Genomic DNA, 6000 nt, shown 5'->3' with positions numbered 1-6000 from the left:
ATCCAAATCAAGAGTTGAAGATCATTTGCACCAGCCTGGTTATGTGAATTGCTTTGATGTTTGGATTCCACAGAAGTTAAATGAAAAAACCTTGACCATATTTCTACATGTGATTCTCTACTTACATGTAATGAAAATGCTCTGTTTTTAAAACAAATTGTGATGGGCAATGAAAAGTGGATACTGTACAACAATGTGGAACAGAAGAGATCGTGGGGCAAGTGAAATGAATCACCACCAACCACACCAAAGGCCAGTCTTCATCCAATGAAGGTGGTGTTGTGTATATGGTGGGATTGGAAGGGAGTTATCTATTATGAGCTCCTTCAAGAAAACCAAACATTAATTCCAACAAGTACGGCTCCCAATTAGACCAACTGAAAATGGCACTCGACGAAAAGCATCCAGAATTAGTCAAGAGAAAACGCATAATCTTCCATCAGGATAACGCAAGACTGCATGTTTCTTTGATGACCAGGCAAAAACTATTACACTTTGGCTGGGAAGTTATTATTCATCTTCTGTATTCACCAGACATCGCGCCTTCAGATTTCCATTTATTTCAGTCTTTACAAAATTCTCTTAGTGGAAAAACTTTCAATTCCCTGGAAGACGGTAAAAGGCACCTGGAACAGTTCTTTGCTCAAAAAGATAAAAAGTTTCGGGAAGATGGAATTATGAAGTTGCCTGAAAAATGGCAGAAAGTAGTGGAACAAAAGGGTGAATACGTTGTTCAATAAAGTTCATGGTGAAAATGAAAAATGTGTTTTTTATTTTTACTTAAAAAAACTGAAGGCTTTTTGGCTCACCCAATGTATTATAAAGATGTATGCCATGCCAAACAAAACAAAACAACACATTGATTGCAAAACTATAAAACTCACAGGCTCCTCAAATAGTCTGCATATACTGTAGATTACAGTGAATCTAAATATACCGTCTGAAGAGAATTACAAATTAAAGTCAAATTTTAGATAAATAATCCAATACAAAGATTTTTTGATTGCTATAAGGTAATTATTTTCTATTAAATTGCAAATGCATTATTGGTGTTTTGATGTATTTTGATAGGATTGGAAAATTGAGGAATAAGAACATAAAAAACCAGTTTTCTGTCTTTACATTTTTAAAGTTTTTACTTAACTGCATCATTGTATCTTCCTTTTTCCTTCTGAGTTGAAATTATCTTGTTATCATTTGAGCAAATTTGCCCATTAAAAGATAGAGATGGTTAAACAAAAAAAACTTCTGCATCAGTCACCAGTTTTAGCTAGGAGAAATGGTAGAACAGGTTACCAAATAATTTGTGGAGCTAATTTTCTTGAAATTGTTTCAGAAGAGAGGAGACACTGAATTCATCTTATATGGAATTGAGTGGGTGTGAAGAGAAAGTCTAAGAGGAAATGCAATAGTTCAGCAATTGTCTTACCAATTAGAAAAAATGAGGATTTCCTTTATTTTATAGAAATCCTTCTTTAGCTTGAAGGAAGTACTAGTTGAAAACAACCACTGTCATCAATAGCATACCAAAAACCAGAACCAAAACTTAGTAGAAGGGTATAAAGAGGATGGTAAGAGTTGGATTTCATTTTAATGTGGTAAAATATACATAACATAAAATTTATCATTTTTCATGTACAATTCAGTGGTTGCAAGTATATTCACAATGTTATGCAACTATCACCACTATTTTCAGAAATTTTCATCATCCCAAAGAGAACCTCTGAACCCATTAAACAATAGCACTCATTATCCCCTCCCACACCAGTCCCCAGTAACCTCTATTTTTCCTGTCTCTATGAATTTGCCTATTCTATGTTCATCATAGGAGTGGAATCATGCAATATTTGTCCTCTTGTGTCTGTATTACTTCAAGATTGTACATGCTGTAGCGCATATCAGAATTCCTTTTTATGGCTGAATAATATTCCATTGTGTATATATACCACATTTGTTTATTCATTCGTCTACTGATAGACACTTGTATTGCTTTTCCCTTTTGGCTACTATGAATAATGCTGCAATAAACATTGGTGTACAAATATTTGTTTGAGTCTGTGGTTTTAATTCTTTTGTGTATATACCTAGAAGTGGAATTGCTGGATCATAGGGCAATTCCGCATTTAACTTTTTAAGGACCTGCCAAACTGTTTTCCACAGTGGCTATACCATTTGACATTCCCACCAGCAATACACAAGGGTTCCAATTTCTCCAAATCTTCATCAATGTTTGTTATTTTCTGTTTTTGATTTTTGATAATAGCTATCCTAATGGATGTGAAACGTTATACCATTGTGGTTTTGTTTGCACTTTTCTGATGACTAATGATATTGAGCATCTGTTCACATGCTTATTGCTACTTGTATATTTTCTTTGGAGGAATGTCTGTTGAAGTCCATTGCCCATTTTAAGAATAAGTTGCTTTGCTGTTGCTGTTAGTTGTATTTTTTTATATATTCTGGATCTTAATCCCTTATTAGGTGTATGATTTGCAAATATTTTCTCTCATTCTGTGAGTCGGCTTTTCACTCTTTTGATAGTATCCTTTGATACACAAGTTTTTAATATTGATGAAGTCTAATTTATCTACTTTTTTCTTTTGTTGCTCTGCTTTTGGTGTCGTGTCCAAAGAGAAAAAATCATTTGCCAAATCTAATGTCATGAAGTTTTTTTCCTGATAAAAATTGTATAGTTTAGCTCTTAACTTTAGGTTTTGATCCATTTTGAATCCTTTCTGCATTGAATGGTCTTGGTACCTTTGTAAAAAAATCAATTGAATGCAAATATGAGGGTTTATTTCTGGCCTCTTTGTTCTATTCTATTAGTCATTATGACTCATTTATGCCAGTACCACACTATTTGATTACTGTAGCTTTGTAGTAAGTTTTGAAATCAGGAAGTGTGAAATCTCCAATTTTGTTCTTTCTCAAAACTGTTTTGGCTAAATGGGATTTCTTATGAATTTTAAGATGGGTTTTTCTATTTCTGCAAAAAAATCATTGGGATTTTGATAGGGATTGCATTGAACCTGTAGATCTCTTAGGGTATATTCTAAGAGATAGTATTCTAAGAGATAGGGTGGTATTGTCATCTTAACAGTGCTTTGTTTACCATTCTATGAACATGGGATAGCTTTCCATTTATTTAGGTCTTCTTTAATTTCTTTCAGCAATGTTTTGTAGTTTTCATTGTATAAGTCTTTTGTCTCCTTGGTGAAATTTATTCCTGAGTACTTTATTCTTTGTGATGCTATTGTAAATAGAATTGTTTTCTTAATTTACTTTTCAGGTTTTTCATTAATAGTGTATAGAAACATAACTGATTTTTGTGTTTTGATTTTATATTCTTCAACTTTGTTGTATTTATTAGCTTTAGCGGTTTTTTGTTTTGTTTTGTTTTTTGTAGAAGCTTTAGGGTTTTCCATATATAAAATAATGCCATCTGTGACGAGAGATACATTTTCTCCTTTCTTTCCAGTTTGGATGCTTTTATTTTTGTTGTTTTATTTTTAACATCTTTATTGGAGTATAATTGCTCTACAATGGTGTGTTAGTTTCTGCTGCATAACAAGGTGAATCAGTTATATGCATACACATATCCCCATATCACCTCTCTCTTGCTTTCCCTTCCACCCACCCTATCCCACCACTCTAGGTGGTCACAAAGCACCGAGCTGATATCCCTGTGCTATGTGGCTGCTTCCCACGAGCTATCTATTTTACATTTGGTAGTATATATATGTCCATGCCACTCTCTCACTTCGTCCCAGCTTACCCTTCCCCGTCCCTGCATCCTTAAGTCCATTCCCTACATCTGTGTCTTTATTCCTGTCCTGCCCCTAGGTTCTTTAGAACCATTTTCTTTTTTAGACTCCATATATATGTGTTAGCATACAGTATTTGTTTTTCTCTTTCTGACTTACTTCACTCTGTATGACAGACTCTAGGTCCATCCACCTCACTACAAATAACTCAATTCCATTCCTTTTTATGGCTGAGTAATATTCCACTGTATATATGTGCCACATCTTCTTGGATGCTTTTATTTTTTTATTTTTTCTTGCTTAATTGCTCTGGCTGGAACTTTCAGTACTATGCTGAACAGAAGTGGTGAAATCAATGAAGAGCACAGTCAGCCTTCAGAACACACAAGTCTGATATTTGGAGGACAAGTTCCTGACGGTCTGTCCTGGTTCCGGCAAGCTGCACCAAACAGTCTGCCACCCTCACTGTCACCTGCCACAAAGTTGGGGGAGTGGAGGATGGTAGCCACTACCACAAGGGAGAGGTTGAAACTCACTGATGTTTAGCAGCCTCTCCACCAAGCTCTCCACCGGATGCTCCCAGGTTTCCACTAGAGTCTGGAGTTCCAAAATATTTCCTCCAGACACTTTCTGCCAATTCAGTAGCCGTCGAGGTAGAATGATGGATTTCTAGAGCTTCCAATTCCACCTTCACTCCCCCAAGAGTTGGATTTCTTTTTCTTTTAGCCTGTTAAATCTTTGTTTCAGTAAGGTCAATGTCATGGGGTAAATTCTTTATGGGACAATTGGCCTCCTTTTGTTTCAAAGTCACAGATTCTACCACTGATCCTGGTTGGCCATATGACACACTTGTGTAATTTTAAAAACCCTGAATGTGAGTGTAGGGAGAATTCAGTTAAGTTTTATTTGCTTCTGAAATTAATAGAAATCCAAATTAGGCCAAACTTTTTTAATTTATAGAATTGATTTACATTTAAAAACCATGAATGCCTCATTTAGAATATATTTTTTCTCATGATAAATCAGTGAAGCACTGTTTTAGAAAACAACATTTTGTTTCATCTGCTCTGTTTTGTAACCAACTTTTTTATGTCAGTGAAGCGTTAGCTTAACGAAAAAAGAAACATCTTTCTTGTGCCCTATATTTTTACCATCTTTTTTCAGAATAATTTTAGAAAACAACATTTTGTTTCATCTGCTCTGTTTTGTAACCAACTTTTTTATGTCAGTGAAGCGTTAGCTTAACGAAAAAAGAAACATCTTTCTTGTGCCCTATATTTTTACCATCTTTTTCATCCTGTCAGAATAATCTTAAATTTAGAATGCTAAAAAAAAAAAAATCAGTAAGAGAACGATGTCACATTTTTTATTCGGAAGCAAAGTTTATAACATTATCACAGAGGTGTGAATCTTTGTGTGAGCTTTCCACTTGAAGACAAACTATTCATTTAAAATTTCAAAGAATACAGTGTTTCCAGTAGCTTCTTTTTGACTGGCTAACATTCCCCACACGCCAGTTGTGGGTTGGCTATCTAATTACTAATATCTGCTTCAAAATGTTCTTAATTTATATTTCACTTCTGAAAAAATAACAAAATAGATGTTTAGGGTTAATATGGTGCTTAATGAAATACCTGTTTCCATTTTTTTAAAAGAAAGTATTCTGCCTATCTTGTAATGAATATACATCTTTTTTACCAAATGAGCAGGTTTTCTCCCAGCAAGAGGACCCTAGTGAACCTGAAAAAGATCACTATGGTCAAGGATGGGCAGCGGGGCTTTACTGCAAATCCTGTCACTGTTTTCTCTGGCTCTCTAGAAAAATTTCTAGAAAAAGACTTCTAGAACTTTCTCCCTCCTATTATGACTGAGATTCTTTCCTAGGCTTAGTCTCTATTTCACTTTTCTTCTAGCCAAAAGGAACAAAGCTCCACATGAAGTTTCTTTTGAAGATTTCTAAGGAAAAAGGAGGCTCTAAGCACTGAATATGGAGAACGAGGTGGGTCCGTTTCAGCTCTTAAGAGGATGTTTCCCCCAGAAAACTGTGCTTTTTCTTAGTGCCTGCCCTCTCTACCATGTTCCGGTGGGATTTGTCTGCTGAGGGTCCCCCGATTCAGCGGCTTCCCAGAGGAAACCTGACTTTTCCAGGCCAGGTAGTGGCCTCCAGCTTGCCCTCCCCATGGCCCCATCCTCCGAGCAGGACCAGGAGGTCCAGAGCTGTTTCACTTCCCACTTC

This window comes from Lipotes vexillifer, unplaced genomic scaffold (assembly GCF_000442215.2).
Source record: "Lipotes vexillifer unplaced genomic scaffold, Lipotes_vexillifer_v1.1 scaffold229, whole genome shotgun sequence".
NCBI classification, from domain to species: domain Eukaryota; kingdom Metazoa; phylum Chordata; class Mammalia; order Artiodactyla; family Lipotidae; genus Lipotes; species Lipotes vexillifer.
Note: the sequence above shows the minus strand (reverse complement) of the source record.